General features: G+C 50.6%; 1 long non-coding RNA gene across 3 annotated transcripts in view; it reads left to right on the top strand.

Annotated features, from left to right (window-relative positions):
- Window positions 1–16,085, top strand: part of LOC125927391 (uncharacterized) — a 293,134-nt gene that overhangs the window by 48,850 nt on the left and 228,199 nt on the right. The window contains exon 1 of one of the 3 annotated variants that reach the window (XR_007459328.1): window positions 7,988–8,063. The exons of the other annotated variants lie outside the window; for them this stretch is intronic. This is a non-coding gene — a long non-coding RNA (uncharacterized LOC125927391). Of the gene's footprint in view, window positions 1–7,987; window positions 8,064–16,085 lie in introns of those variants that run through there. 3 annotated transcript variants of the gene reach the window in all.

Here is a 16,085-nt window from a genome sequence, read left to right as displayed (position 1 = left end):
CTAGTTATTAAATGCTCCCACGGGCCACACATCGTGTAAGGATTTTGCTTAGATTATTCTAGTTAATCCTCACAAGACCCCGACGGCGTACGTGGTATTATGGTCCCTGTGGTGGGCAACAGACACCCAGACAGGTCGTTGTTACCGTGCCCAGAGTCACCCAGATGGCGAGACTGGAGCCTCCAAGCTCGACTGGGACACTTTTGCTGAATGGCTCTCACCCCACCTCCCCCACATCACTTTCCCCTTCTGCCCCCCACCCCGTGGGCTCCTGTGTGGGAGGCATCCAGTCAGATGGCAGCTCATCCCACCCCATGCCAAGGACCTCCGGTTTGGAGCCTTGTGGCTTTCTTCTTCTAGAAGTCATGGGATCCACTTCCTGTTTCCGAAACTACACAAGATATAACCGTGGAGCTTTGAATAAAGGAGCAGCATATTCAATAATGAATATGCACAACTGTGGTCAATAAGACGTGAAGTCTCCACTGAGGAAGAACACGCCTTCCAAGGGTGTGTGTGTGTGTGTGTGTGTGTGTGTGTGTGTGTGTGAGAACATGCGCTTGTGCGTATGGAGACTCCTCACCCCTGCAGGTGGAAAGAACACAGGAACTGGAAGACGTGACCCAGGGCATCAGGTAGGGGCGATGCCACGAGATGAAGCATCTCTCCGGAAGGAAGGCAGGGGCAGGGGCGCGTGGGGAGGAGGACAGGAAGAGAAAGCCTTCTAGAGCAGGATGAAAGGCTGGGGTGCCTTCTGGGGCTCCCCCGCCTAAGTGCCTTCTGTCTCCTTGCTGCTGTGGTTCTTCAGATCCTTTAAAGAAGAAAAAGTCCTTTCATTCGACTCTGGGGTGGGGGCGGGGCGGGGGAGACTTAACAGGGCAGTGCCTGAGGTGACACTCCGGTGTGAGTTTCAATTAAAGCAAAATCCATCATCGAGGGAGCACGAGCGCCTTCAGGCCCACCCATTGGCGAGGATGACGATGGTGGTGAAGGATTGTCACCTGGTTGGTTGGCGAGAGGAAGGAAGACACACAGCAAACGCGGGGACCCGACTCAGCCAGGGTGACATTGCTTACTGTCTGGCGGGCCAGGTGTCCATAGTGAGGGGCCTTCTGATAGCCAGGTGTTGGCCAGCGCCGTTTCCTTCTCAGAGCTGGCCAGCTTGATGCAAGATTCTCTCCCTAGGATTTGCTATCTGAGGAATCTTTGCACCGTGTGTGACAAGGCGTGAGAGAGAGCACAGTACGGTTTTAGAAAACACACACACACACACACACACACACACACACACACAGTTGTAAACGGAATACATCTCCAGCTGTGATGAGAGGCTGTCATCGTCTGTGAAAGCCAGAAGTGGCCCCGGGCAGAAGGAGATGGCCCCTTGACTCCCCTTCCCATGTCCCACCCTGAAAACCCACTTGTATGGGTCCCACGTGCCCCTGATGCTCCCACAGGTGACGGTACTCGTTTCCACTTTAGGAAGCTGATGGTTGGCCCGAGGATTGACGGCCAGGGTAGAGACGCGGCCTTTTCTTGTAGCTCTAAAAATAACCCCACAGCGGCGGTTTTGGGAAAGTGTGGGGAAAATGGTCCTGGGTGAATGGTGGCATTTCTCGTCTGTCTCAGGTGGTGCGGCTGAGGCTTCTGCTGTGTTAGCTTGACTATCGCTGGCGGGAGCCTCTCGTGTGCCTGTCCCAGAGACCCCTCTGCGTTAGGAGGTGTGTGTCATCGTTTGTGCCTGCTGCCTGCAGCTAGGGTAGGGTGACAGGACTGTGCTGAGAGCAGTGCTTCACGGAAGCTATGAAAGGCTGCCCTCCCGGGCTTATCGTCAAATACTCCATGTCAATACCGTAAGTAACAGCTTCTGCTTATTGACTACACGCTATGCCCAAATTTCACAATTCTGGATGGTAGGTATTATTTACATTTTATGAATGAAGAAGCATATTCAGAGAAGTTAAGCAACTTGCCTGAGGCCACACAGCTTTAGGGGCAGAACTGAGAACCCGACTGTCATCTGTCTGCCTCTCCAGATAGTGAGTGCCCTTCCTGCTTAGCTCCAGGTCACACTGAGGTCTAGAGGCCGGGCTACGACGCACAGGGAGGTCTCAAAGCAAGTAAATGACTGACTTGCTTAACCTTACCCTCTGAGGCGCCTGGGTGGCTCAGTGGGTTAAGCTTCTGACTTCGGCTCAGGTCACGATCTCACGGTTCGTGGGTTCGAGCCCCATGTCGGGCTCTGTGCTGACAGCTCAGAGCCTGGAGCTGCTTCAGAGTCTGTGTCTCCCTCTCTTGCTCTCTGCCCCTCTCCCCTTCAAAAATAAACAAACGTTAAAACAAAAACAAAAACCAAAACCTTTACCCTCTAATGAGGCTGCTGCAGCTAGAAACGCCCCATTGGACTGACACTGCAGCCCACCGCCCTTCTGGAGGATGAGGAGGAAGGGGGAAGTGTCACACAGCCCCCTGGGCAAAGGATGACAGAGGAGCATGTGGTTGTCTCCTGAGATTTGATCTTTGTTGTCTGGCAGTTTTTCAGAAACCAGCCGGACAGCTACGTGCTGTGGTTGGACCCCTCTGGGGTTTCTGCTTCCCCATGGGATCTGCAAGCAGGAAAGTGTCTAAGACGCAACCCACTGACCTCGTGGTGACAGCCATGTGCACATCCCTGAGTCAGATCAGCGCTGAATGTCGATGTCGCAAGCGGGAAGCATGTGCCGTCTAGGGTTTGTACATCGGCAGCCCTTCTCCCCGCCTGTCGACTCGGGTCCGGGGTCGGCTTCATCTGCCGGGGTTATTCTGAGTGAGGAATCTCCTCCTTGGATTGAGGGGTCGAGAAGCCAGGGTCCCCCTGCGGGGGCTTAGGACTTGAGCCTTCAAATACAGTCAGGCCGGCACCCCTACCCCTTCCCGCGTTCCTTCCTGCAGTTAAAGGCCACTTTCTGAAGACTGTAAGTGAGCAAGAGTGAAAAGCAGGGCGGTTGTTTGCTTGGGCGAGACAGACGGTGGGGAAATTTGCTTGAGCAAATTGCAGGCGGCACACCATCCCCATAGACTGCCCTCGGGTTGAGGTGTGGGTCTGACACTTGTCAACATCTGTGCCTGCGATGAGTTGTGGTATGTGTTTTGTGTTCCAAAAAACGAAGCCTCTTATCTGGAGATCTTCATGGAAAGAAATCGATTCATTTGTTAATTAATTCAACAAATATTTGTTCGGCGTGTATTGTTGGCCTGGCGCGGTGCTGCTTGCCGGGGATACAGAGGTGCGTGCAGATACGTGCCCTCGAGGACAGTCCTCAGATGGTGGAGAGGCAGAAGCTTGAACCAGTAAGGATAATGGCACAAAGTTTGTGCTAAGTGGCTGGAGAGAGAAGTCTGGGCTTCTAGGGATCCACTGAGCCATGTATGACTCCATCTGTGGTCAGTGGGAAGACTTCGTCAGGGACATTCATTCGGTGAGCCTTGAAAGTTTAAGAGGTATTCAAAGAGTGTTGCATGGAGGAAGTGAGAGGAAGGGCATTTCAGGCAGAGGGAACAGCATGTGCGGACGCACAGAGGCTTGGAAGGGAGCCTCTTGGAAGGGAGTGTTTAAGGAATAGTACGTACAGATGCACAGAGGCTTGGAAGGCAATGTCTAAGAAACAGTAACACTGGGGGAGCCTGGGTGGCTCAGTCAGTTGAGCGTCCGACTTTGGCGTGGGTCCTGATCTCACGGTCTGTGGGTTCGAGCCCCGCGTCGGGCTCTGTGCTGACAGCTGGGAGCCTGGAGCCTGTTTCGGGTTCTGTGTCTCCCTCTCTCTCTGCCCCTCCCCTGCCAATGCTCTGTCTGTCTCTCTCAAAAAATGAATAAACATTAAAAAAGACTTTTTAAAAAAAGAAACAGTAACACCAGAGCTTGGGTATACGCAGGAGGTAGAGGTTTGGGGGAGGAGAACATGAGGTGGTACGTGTAAAATGCATAGCTCAGTGCCAGGCAGGAAGGCTCCAAGAAAAGGTTAGCTCTTACTATCTTTCTGGTATTAAAATGACATCATTACCTCCCTTTTCTCCACCCATCAGAGTTTATCTTCCTTCATTTTGTATTCTTGGTGTATTTCTTCATGAGATAATGAGCGGCTCTGTGATGGCAGTTGTCAAAGGAAATCTTGACATAAATACTATCTTCGTGAAACCCTGGATGTTCTTTTGAACATAGTCATGTCATGTGTTGCTTCGGACAGATGTGATCCGTTCCCTTTCAAGAGCGATCATAACTAAGTGTGGGTTGAATTGGATGGCTGGAATTTGAGTTCTGGAGACTTGGTATCACTGTGGGTGACCAATGTGTTTGGACGGTAGAAGGAAATTTGTTTTTAAATCGCTTTTCACACGTTCTGGGTTCTTACGCACGCTGACTTTAGGCAGTGACCCCTCAGAAAGCGTTCCTATGTATCTCGGAGTTTGCAGGGGGGCTTTTATTTTATTTTATTTTTTTATTTTTTGTAGGGGGGCTGTAAAAAAACTTTTTTAACATGTTTACTTATTTATTTTCAAGAGAGAGCACATGCAGGGGAAGGGAGCAGAGAGGTTGGGGAGGAGAGAATCCCAAGCAGGCTCTGAGCTGTCAGTGCAGAGCCCGATGTGGGGCTAGAACCCGTGGAACTGTGAGATCATGACCTGAGCCAAAGTTGGACGTTTGACCGACTGAGCCACCCAGGTGCCCCTGGAGGGGGGCTTTATTGGGAGGATGCTGAGGTCAAGGGAGAGGCCATAGTGGGTGAATCCAAGGGGAGCTTGGAAGAAGGAGAAGACACTCTCTTCCTTTAAATAATTTCCAAAGCTTTAAAAAAATACTTATTTTTAGGAGAACACAAGTGGGGGAGGGATTGAGAGAGGGGGACGGAGGACCTGAAGTGGGCTTCTGTGCTGAAAGGCTGACGGCAACGAGCCCGACGTGGAGCTTGAACTCAAGGACCACAAGATCATGACCTGAGCTGAAATCCGGCGCTCAACTGACTGAGCCCCCCAGGCGCCCCTAAATAATTTTCAAGTTTTAACATCGCAACACTCTTGGGAGATTATAGACACAGAAAAGAGCGGAAATTCTCATAAGGTCCAGCGATTTGGCCTGGGTATTTCTTTGTAGCCTGGAGTTTTCTTGGAAGTCACCTTTATCGATTCTCAAAATTCCTGGGAATTCTGCAACCTATTCCCCCGTGAAATGTCGCATTTCACAGTGTACCCATTGTGTGTTTCCAGTGCCCTCTTGTCCCAAACCCCAGCACCGCCTGAGAAGTTACAAAGGGCGCTTCCTTCCTGACCCTCCCCTCTCTATTAAATTAATTAATTAAAAGGCACAAACCCTTGCAGCCTGAGAACATTCTCCGTTTCTTTCGGTTGACTCCCGTGCACTCAACAAAAATCTTCCCACCATTTGGGTGACTTTACCGGGCTGCAACCTGCAACATTATTTCAGGCTTTGTTCTTAACATCTTGTGCTCCAGATAGCGCCAGCAAGGGAGTTTGTCTGTTTGTTTGTTCATAAAGTGCCTACGTGGTTGGAAAGGAGGGAGGGAGATGGTGATGAGAAAGAAGGGTTGGCCAGGGAGCCGACCTCCTGCAAGATAATCAAAATGAAAAAAGAAACAAATGTGTTGAGAGGGAGTTACTTTAAGCCTCACATGAGCTGCAGGATTTGGGCCAGCGAGGGGGTTGTGTTTTCAAGCACAAAGGGTAACCGAACTTGGGTCTTCGCTTGGCCTATCTCTCCTGCAGCCTCTGGGTCCACGGCAACCAGTGAAAAATCTCATTAGGAATGTTTTCCCCGTCCCCGGTCCCCACCCCTGTGAGATGATCTGAACCCCGAGTGGATGAAGCAGATGTGGCGGTTCCCAAATAGCAGAGTAGAGACAAGGGGAGGGAGTTTTGTCCTGGTGGGGACGGACTGCTTGGGGGGATCAGTTTTGGAGGCCAGGTATTCTCCTGTTTGGCTCTCCCTCCATTTTCCAAATTCTCAGGTTAAGTAAGAGCAAAGTGAGAAAAATCGTGGAGTTTGTACTGTGTGCGCACTACTGGCTGTGACTTTGAGGGTTAGGTTGACTAGATGTTTCTTTTAGGGGTGTTTCTGGAAGCGAAAATGGGAAAGTTGGTAGCATCTTGTCTGAAAGAATCAGGGAATGGACTTATCTTTAACTGTGCCTGTGCACAAATAAATCTTGCTGCTCCTGATTGTGTGTGTGTGTGTGTGTGTTTACATACACCTGGGTCCATGGTTCCTGGCTGGCGTATCTGTTTGTGCATAAATATGTGCAGAACTATAAATAAAAACCACAAACGAATGCCTTTGAATGAAACATGAGGGCTACGCTTTCTATTTTGTGCAGGAAATGAGGCATGCACGTCTCGTTCAGAGACCAAGTCTGAACAGCAGCTCTGGGAAGGGACGGACAGGGGGTGCTGGGGCTCCCGGGGCTCTGTTTACCCAGGAGGCATATTTTCCTTATATGGAATTTAAGGAGGGATCCCTCTTTAATGCTCCAAGGTGACACGGTGTGAGCCTCAAAGACAGACTGGTCATTCTCCCACGTGTCTTCCTATGGGTGACATTTGTAGGTTTCTGAGGCCACTAGAAGGCCTGTCAGACCGGCTGTGCTGAGGAGTGACCCTTGTGAGCAGGTGTAGTACCCACAGTTAGCATTGTTTGAGCACCAAAGGTGTACCGAGCCCTGGGCTAAGAGTGTTATCTCGGCACTCGGAGGACCCTGGGAGGTGGGTCATGTTGTCATCGGTTTATACACATAAAGAGACAACTGCTAGGAGGGCCCACACATCGCCAGTGTCCCCCAGATTGATGTAGAGCTGGGATAATAACTCAGGATGGCAGAGTGTAAAGCCTGCATTTATCCTTCCCTCAAAAGAGAGGATGGGGTGACCGGGTGGCTCAGTGGGTTAAGTGTTGAACTCTTGCTTCCAGCTCCGGTCATGATCTCCCGGTTCATGAGTTCTAGCCCCGAGTGGGGCTCTGTGCTGACAGCGTGGAGCCTGCTTGGGATTCTCTCTCTCTTTGCCCCTCACGTGCACTCACGTGTGTGCATGTGCACTCTCTCTCTCTCTCTCTCAAAATAAGTAAAACAAAACAAAAAACCTTACGGGATATATACTGAAGAAGCTGAATAAATGCTTCCTGAGTGGATGAAATGTTCTAGCAGTTTGAGAAGTTAAAACACATACACGGTCTCTTTGTGTTTACCATGTAGTAGACGTTAGCTGTGCACCTGGAGGCAAGGTCTAGAACTTGCTCTCCGTTTCTTCACTTGTACACATGGGGAAAGTCAGCACACACATTCATGAGGATTCAACAGGGTAAGGGTCTCAGGGCTCTTGGAAGAGGTGCCTAGTGCCTACCGCACTTGCCGTTACCACGGCGATGGCTGCAGTTACCGTGGGGTGCGGCAGGAGCACGTGGGCGAGTGCAGGTGGAGACCGCATGCGTCGCGGGTAGAGGGTGGCACAGAGGAGGCCGAAGGCACCCAGGGAGGGGGCACCGGCCGACGGGGTGTCTGGCGTGCACTGGACCAGGTTCCCGAGGATGGCACGGACGACGAGACCGATACCCCAAGGGTGCAGGGACAACATGTGGGGGTGACAGGAAGGAGCCGGGCCTTGCCGGAAAGGTCCATTGTCGGTGAAAGTGCCAGCCGAGGAGAGCACGTGAAAACCCTGCTGGGCCAGGAGGCAAAAGAGGAGCCCGGTCAGTGGCTCTGAGCTTTAGAAGCATCGAAGGAATGGATGGTATTGGGTGTGCGAGGGGCAGCCTGGGTATTGAGATGGAGGAGGGGAAGGTGAGATGGGCTCCGCAGGCACCCGGTCCAGGCCCCCTGTGTAGTGCAACACCGTGGTTCCTTTGCGTGAGCCCGGGTACGTGGAGGCGGGCGCGTGAGCCTGGGTGTGCGCTGTGCGGGGGGGGGGGGGGGGGTGGTCACGTGAGCATGCGTGCGCTCCGCGGGGATGGGCAGGGGAACCAGGGCGCCCTCCGTGGAGGTGAGCACGGGAGCGTGGGTGCGCTCCGCAGGCGTGGGGAGGTGAGCCTGGGTGCACTCCGTGGGGGTGGGTATAGGGTGGGGGACAACGGGAACGTGAGGATACCTCGCAGTTTAGATAGGTCGGCCACCAGGGCTGTTTAGAGGCAAGACGACGTCGGGAGAGTGGACAAAGCTGGTTGGTAGAGTGCCAGACAGGAGACTGAGGGCTTGTGGGCTCAGGCAAGATGAAGGGAGCTGCGCGTGGGCCGGGGAGGTCTTAGGGAGACCCCTGTGGCTGCGCCCCAGAGCCAGCCTTAGTTCGTGTCGCCAGTGCACATCACTTTCGGCTCGGCTGATTATAGCATCGACTCAGAGTCGGGCTCTGAGGCTGAATCCAACACACGTTTGTACTGACCCAAGGGTGGAGCATGACCCACCCACCACCCCGGTGACTACATAACATTAAAGCATTACGTTTCCCCGAGGAAACAGCAGCAAGGCCAGTGGGGACGTGAGGGATGACAAAGGAGGATCGTACATGAGACCAAGAGAACAGTTTCCTGATTGCGTAGCCGGGAGATGAGCGGGGGTGATGGACGTGGAGAAAGGCAATCTGGAACCTTGCTCGGACTTCTGATAGTTGTGGAGGGCTGGCCAGTCCCAGACCTGTTGCAGGCAGCAAGCATCCTGATTGCGGGAAGTACGATGGTTCTTTTTGGTGTGCTTCTGGATGAGATAAAGAATTGCAGGGTGGATGGTAGAAACTAGGAACCTTCAGTGTATTTGCATCCCCAGGTGTGCAGACGGGCGGACTTGTTTCAAACCCTGTGGGCATTGGCAGAGGCTGCTGGCATGTTGCTTGCATCATGCGTGTTGCATCATGCATGTTGATTGCATCCCGCAATCAGGATAGACTGGAGCTATCGAATTCAGAGATGGCCCCAGCTGGGAGGCTGGCAGGCACACCAAGACGTTGAGGTTCCACGTGGCCAAAAGAGGCAGGGACTATGGGCTGAAATCAACAGGATGAAACTCAGCAATGTTGGGTCCTACAGAATTGTATAAGGGAGGAAAAGGGGTGATACTTGGGAAGTCGATCGTAGGATTAAAATAGGAAGTTGCCTCAAGACAGTCACAATGTCTGAGGTAAGGAAAGGAATAGTCAAGTGATTCTGGTCCATACAGAGCCCTAGGGGTAGCTGGTTATTTTGGGGTCCAGTAATTGGAGTGTATTTGGAGGAGGGTGTCCAGGATAGTGAAGGGGTCTGAAAAATCATTCTGTGTAAGAAATAGTTGTCCTATCACTGTCGTCCACTAAATACGTCCAATGAGCGAATTGCCTGAATGAACAATACCAACGGATTTTGCTGTTTGAAAGGGTGCCATGTTGAGAAGAGAATGTTCATGAGACGTTCGTGGCGTCCTATAATTCAGGAAGAGGGCACGTTCGTGAAAGTTCTTGAGTGACAGATTTCAGCATGATTTGGGGGGAGTTTGGGGACTCTCCTTCCTCCAGATGACCTGGTAGAGCCAGCTTGGGTAACAGGAGTGTGGGGCTCAGGGGAGGAGAGGTAGGAGCTTGGGAGAAGGAATTAATTGTTGATTGGGACCTTTTTTGACAAACAACCTGGCTCTTGTTGGGCATGAAATAAGCCTGTGGAGACTTAAAATTTGTGTGTGTGTCTATGTGTGTATATGTATTACTTTTTACTAAATAATGCATCGAAAATAAACAAAGACTGAATGTAGAGCTTGATGAATTTTTACATATGTATACATCTGTATACCTACCATCCATAATCAAGATCTAGAATATTTCCAGCAACCTGGAAGGTACTATCGTGCCAGTTCTTCCCCACTTACCCCAGATATTTCATGGTTCATCGTGGTGTTTTGTTGCAGAAAGGAAGGGTTGCATGCTCACAGCTAGGTGGTCGACAGATGAGCCCATCCAGCAAAGAAAGAAAGAAGGGCTTCTGATAGAGAGGTGTCTGAAATGAAAGTGAAATGGAGCTCGATTCTGAGTTGGAATGAAGTTTGGTGGGTCCTAGAACCTTTCTTTTAGGCTGAGACATTTAGGCACTGCATTTTAAGAAAACTGTTTTGCTCATGTGTAGACTTTTATCCGGCCAGATTTCCATCCTGAGGGTTTTTCTTTCTACTTATCTGACAAACCATAAATTTTATTTCCTTTAAGGGCAAAACCAACCTTCGAGTGCATTCATGGCCCACGTTTTAAGAGTCGGCTCCCTTTCTATCCTGGGTCTCTGGTTAAACACATTTTCTTTTTCTTGGAGCAGACTTCGCACAGAGGGGTTGACGATGTGTATTCCTCCAGAAGGAGCTCCCGCCTGCCCCGCAGGAGAAGAGAAAGCCAGGTTCCACCTCATTCTGCTCTGGTAGCTGTGTCTGTCCTGCTGAAAGTCTTACTCCTGGTGCGCGGGAATCCTTCTCTACCTAACCTTGGTCGCTTAGCGCTTCTTGGTTTCTAGTTCTTTTCCTCTGCCTCCTTTAAAGAGCGGCAGAGTTTTGGACTTTGGACAATTCATCATGCCGGAAATCATGTTGATTTTCGGGAGTCTGTTTGTTTCCAGAACAGCAGCCCGCTTCCCGGTGAACTAGCTGGCGATTGGTTGATGAAATGAAGGAAGTAGCCTCAGAATGCTGGGGAAGGCTTTAACGCCCGTGGTGTTGTCTCCTTGTCTTGTGTTTGGGACGTCAGAGACCGAGGCATAGGCACCAAGACTTTGATGATGTCTGTTGAAGGAATCTCCTACCTCTTGCCCTGTTGGGAACGTGGTGGTTGAAAACCTAAGCTTCTCTTTGAGCACAGGAGTTTCTTTTTTCATTATTCATCTACCTATAATTGTGGTCACACTCATACATAATATAAAATTAACCATTTTAACCCTTCTTATGTGTAACATTCAGTGCCATTAAGCACATTCACACCGTTGTGCAGACATCATCACCATCCCCCCACAGAGCTTTTTTCATCTTGCGAAACTGAAACGCCGCCCTGTTAAACAAGAGCTCTCCATTCACAGAGTCCCCCGACAGCCACGATTCTACTCTGTTTTTCTGTGATTGGACTGTTCCAGGGGCTTCGTTGAAGTGGAATTACACACAACTTGCCCTTTTGTGACTGGCTCATTTCGCTCAGCATAATGTCCTCAAGGTTCATCCATACTGTAGCTTGTCTCAGACTTTCCTTCCTTTTCAGGGCCGAATAATATTCCACGATGGACACACCCCATTTAGAGCATTGTTTTTATATATTTTTTTATTTTTATTTTTCAGAGAGAGGGAGACAGGGTGTTACTGGGGGAGGGGCAGAGAGAGAGAGAGAGAGAGAGAGAGAGAAGGAGACATAGAATCTGAAGCAGGTTCCAGGCTCCGAGCTGTCAGCACAGAGCCTGACGCGGGGCTCGAACTCATGAACCGTGAGACCATGACCTGAGCCAAAGTCAGACGCTTAACCGATTGAGCCACCCAGGCACCCCTAGAGCATAGTTTTTAATGCGAGTGCATCATGGACCAAGTCTTCTTAATTTCACGTATATGGAGCACCTACTGTGTTCCTGACCACACACCCATTATCTTGTGGCCCGGGGTGGGGGTGGGGAGGGACTCCCAAGTGTAGCATCAGTGTTTTTCATGGGGAAACAGAAGTACGCATGGGTGAAGGTGAGCTCTTCAGGGGAAATATCGCCTAGAACTCCTCCTTTCCAGCGTTTGCTGCACAGAAGGCTTTGAGGTATGGTCTAATAGTTCTCTTTTGGCAAGCCATCTTTCCTAGATTTCCAGAAATATGATTAGGATTGTTTTCCTGGGCTTCAGAGCCACAAACAGTGATGTGGTTTTAGGCATAGGCTATTGGCAAGGCTGATGAAATGTGGGATCATTTCATTATCCCCCTAAGTCAGTATTGCCTGAAGGCTTTTAATGTGATGTGTAGGTAGGTAGGTAGGTAGATACAGGGTTTTTTTTTGGAGAGACTCTAAAACACCACGCTAAGGGAATTGGAAATAAGAGGGCGAACAAGCCGAAAGTTAGACCCAGCTCTTCTGTTAATTCATTTTGAGACTCTAGGGAGGCTTTTCATTGCATTCCCTGGTTTTCTGCTTGGTCACATGTGAAGAATAATCCTACCCTCTCTGTGTCACAGAGGTCTTCATGGGGAAGGGTGGTTCAAAGCCCAGAAACCTTTTAAACAGGGTTGTCCGTCAGTTGAAATGGAACTCCCAGCCCATCTCCAGTCTCTGGATCTGTACAACAAAATGCGTGCTCAGGTCACATGCATTATCCGTCTCATGGTTTGCCTTGAAAGGCTTATTTGCCAAATGCGTTCACCTGTTCATCGAACATTCACGGACCGATTCCCTGTGCTAGGCACTGAATGAGTGTCCCAATGGAGAGAGGGGTGAACAAAACTCCAGACATTAAGGATCAAACTGTTTTGAGGAAAAAAGGGTGATTACCAGATGATTATAATGCTCAGAGGCTAATTCATACTTTGCAGCCTGTCCTTTCCCTGTCCCTCCAAGAGACAAAGAAAAAAAAAATGAAAAAAAGCTGAGTTGGATTCTTAGTAGCTCTTTGTCCCTTTTGGATGAGTGTCCGGTGTGTTCCTCGTGCTCACAGATAATCCTTCAAGGTCTTGGATGCAAACAGTTTTTCTGTGTCTCCATAGTTTTCTCTATCAAAGGGGAATTTCAACAGGTGTGGATCCTCAGGACTCGGTGGTGACTGCAGGGGGGTGGGGCAGGGGGTGTGGGGCAGACGGGTTTTGGTAGATATTTGGTGCAGGGGTCCTTGCTGTCTGAGAAGGAGACTGTCTCAACCCAGACATTCCAAGTTCATTTTGCAAATGGCACCTTCCCCTTGGGACTGAAACTGTGGTAGCCACAAGTGTTTCCCAGATTACCGGTCCCATGCTAGGTAAGACTCACATGATGAAGAACCAAGAGGTAGTCATAAAGATGCACTCTTCTGAGTAGGGATAATAATTGCACCCTGAAAATGAAGATTTGGGGCAGAGATTCATGTGAAGGAACCCTTTTGTGAGGTGATTTCTTGGCCGGTACGGTAGGAGACAGATCTCATTCGTGTGCTGCTCTAAGTCATGGAATGAGAAGAAACAAACTGTTGATAACTTGGAAAGTGCTGGATGTACCTCGGGGAGACCCGACACTACCTCCTGGGGCGTCTGCTTCCCCACTGATGAAATGAAGGAGGTTGACCAGATGCCCCTGTGGCTCGTTGGTTTCTGATTCCTACACCCTGTTTCTGGCAGAGTTTGCCAGCTCAGCTCTTGGGCATAGCACGGCCTCTGGTACATGCCTTTGGGACCCGTTTCAAGAGAGTGTTGAATACACAACCCTGAAGACTCTTGCAAACCTTTCTAGGTAACACTTACTTCATTGCGCTTTTAAACACGAAACAGAAAGAACACGCCGCTTAGCAGGCTCACGGTAATCGGGGCTGACAGATGTCACTCAGAATTTTATTATTGAAAGCCACAATGATTTTCCAAATAACCTAAAAATGTATAATCCAACCTCAAAATAGTGTCCTGTAACACAGGCCAGGGAACCCTGTAGGAAATGAAGTCAGAATCTTGGCACCCCTGATGTGCTTGTTCAATTGCTTTGAAGACTTTCACGTCCTCCCGGGAACACAGGCACGTGAAACCGTATCAAGTTGCGCACTGTGGCTGCCAAGCTCTCAGAGGACGGAGAGCGCCTTGGGTGTCTCACTCTGGTACCTAAGCCAAGGTGACACCTCTTCTGGTCCCCATGAAGAGCTTTCTCCCCATCCTATGAGAGCAGGGGTGGGTAGAGAGCAACGTTAACACATTTAAAAAATTAAGCACCTTTCAGTCTGTAGGTGGTTCTGTTTTACTCGGAATCTCGGGCAGGTGACTCATCGAGACACGTACAACAGGAAACGAAAATGTGTTGAGTGCCTACGATGAATCCAGGCAGGGTGCTTCATGTACCCCTCATGTTGTTTACGTATTCCTCATAGTGATTTAAGTGTATATTAAATATTATTAATATGTATGTTAACTACATTAACACAGGATGAATTGTCAGTAATACGTTCATCATAAAGTCTTGTGGGAATTACTGTCCCGTTCTGCAGATGAGGAAACTGAGGCCCAGAGAGGTCAGGGAACTTAAACCCCGTGGATTACAGCTAGGAGACAGAAGAACAGGAGTTTGACTCCAGGTGGGTACTTGGGGTTTTGGAGTTGGCATGAGTCTCATTGCTGGCTAACTGTCCTGAGCCAGCAGCCCTGGGACAGTGGGTGGGACCAGCGAGCTGTCTTTCTAGGACTAGGAAACGGGCAGAACTGGTCTGGCCTGAAGGGGGAGGGAGGACAGGTCTGGGCCCCGCCCCTTCCAAGGAACTGCCAGAAGCCACGCCCCCTGTCCCAGGTGGGCAGCCCCCGCAGCACATCCCGCTGGATGCTATCTCTCCAGATTGATCTCCAGGAAGCCTCTCCCGCGGCTTCCGAGCTGGGGGAGAGGCAGGCGGGGCTGCCAGCATCCGACTGGCCGTTATTTGGTTTTCTCTGACTAGATCTTTGTTTCTGTGAAACCCTTAGCTGCTGAGGCTCTCGCGCGTCGGCTTAATCGCTGCCTCATGGAGCGCTAGCCTGGTTAAGTAAACACCGCTGGAATATTACCTGTCTGTTAACCTGTCAAAATTGCTTTACAGCCCCCTTTTATCTCCCCCCCACGGAATTTCCCCTGGAGTGTTCTGCCTGCTCTCTGGTTCCTTTCCTCCCTGCCCTCCATCCTGCAAGGCCTCCCCACCCCCTGAGTCATTAAATATTGTCAGAGTTCCGCCACTTACCGCTGCCCTGTTTGCCCAGTGCAGATAAATTGCTGTTGACTCTCTGATGCAGACCAAGGACACCAGGCTCCTAGCCCCAAGAAAGTAACCAGGATGCCTGCCAGGTGGGCGGAGGCTGGGGTGGGGGGGCTCGGGTCTGGAGCTGCCCCAGCCTGGGGGACGCTGCCTGGGGAGGGAGCCCTGCCTTCCGGCTACCCAGTTTGCCTCCAAGCCAGCCGGCACTCTGCTCCTGGCACGCCTTCTTCCTTCCCTCTCCGTCCACTCCGCCCTCTCTCTAAACATGGGGTTTATGAATCTGAGGGTCTTAGGGGAACATCCAGTTCTAAGTCTCGTAGAGGCTAAGCCCTGGCTCCGTGATTTGGTCTCATGCTCCATTGAATATGTTCAAGGATTCCTTGGAGATTCACTTCTTTCCCCAAGTTATGGTAAAATACACATAACGTGAAATGTACCATTGTAATCGTTTCATTTTATTTTTATCATTTTTTTGAGAGAGAGAGAGAGGGTACAAGTGAGCGAGGGGCAGAGAGAGAGAGAGAGAGAGAGAGAAAGAGAGAGAAGTGGGGCTTACCCGAAGCAGGGCTCCTGCTCGCCCGATGTGGGACTTGAACTCATGAACCGTGAGATCGTGATCTGAGCCAAAATCAGATGCTTAACTGGCTGAGCCACCGAGGCGCACCTGCATTGTAATCATTTTAAAGTGTGCAGCTCAGTGACATTAAGTACATCCACGGTGTTATGCAACCCTCACCACCATCTAGTTCCAGAACTCTTTGACCCCGCCCCCACCCCAAAAGGAAACCCCGTACCCGTACCAGTCAGGTAGTCATTGTCCACTCCTCCCTCCCGCCGTGAGCCCCTGGCTACCACTAATCCACTTTGTGTGTCTATGGATTTGCCTGTTCTGGGTATTTCTGGATATTTCACGTAAACGGAGTTACACAAGTTGTGGCCTTTTGTGTCTGGCTTCTTCCCTATGGTTCTCAAGGTGCCGGAGACTGACTTTTGTCTTCTGCTCAGGGTGGGGACTCCTCCAAGGGACAGTGGGACAGTTGCTGGGGAACCTCTGGGTCTTGTGCCTGGCAGGCGTGAGCCTCTGGTCTCTCCATCCCTTGACTTTTCCACCGGAGACTTTCCAGCGTCTTCTTGGGGAGGACGTTTTGACTTTCAGTAAAGCCACCAGGCCTTCCCCGTCTGCCAGGCTGGGCAGAGGCAAGT

This window comes from Panthera uncia, chromosome E1 (assembly GCF_023721935.1).
Source record: "Panthera uncia isolate 11264 chromosome E1, Puncia_PCG_1.0, whole genome shotgun sequence".
NCBI classification, from domain to species: domain Eukaryota; kingdom Metazoa; phylum Chordata; class Mammalia; order Carnivora; family Felidae; genus Panthera; species Panthera uncia.
The sequence above is the reverse complement of the archived record's forward strand: the minus strand, read 5'-3'. Positions and strand labels throughout refer to the sequence as shown.